A 258-nucleotide genomic window follows, 5' to 3' on the forward strand; every position below is an offset into this window, starting at 1 on the left:
TACTTTACTATGACATTTAAAAAATTTTTTTTTTTTTTTTTTTTTTTTTTTTTTAAACATTTTGATGCTTTACTATGACTTTTAAATGTTTGGGTTTTTTTGGTTTTTTTTAACAATTGATGCTTTACTGTACTGACATTTTTTTTTTTACATTCTTGATGCTTTACCATGACATTTAATTTATATATATATATATTTTTTTTAAAACATTTGATGCTTTGCTTTACTATGACTTTTTTTTTTTTTTAACATTTGATG

Source organism: Seriola lalandi, unplaced genomic scaffold (genome assembly GCF_002814215.2).
Source record: "Seriola lalandi dorsalis isolate HSWRI2012SDOR001 ecotype SW California unplaced genomic scaffold, Sedor1 jcf7180002054773, whole genome shotgun sequence".
NCBI classification, from domain to species: domain Eukaryota; kingdom Metazoa; phylum Chordata; class Actinopteri; order Carangiformes; family Carangidae; genus Seriola; species Seriola lalandi.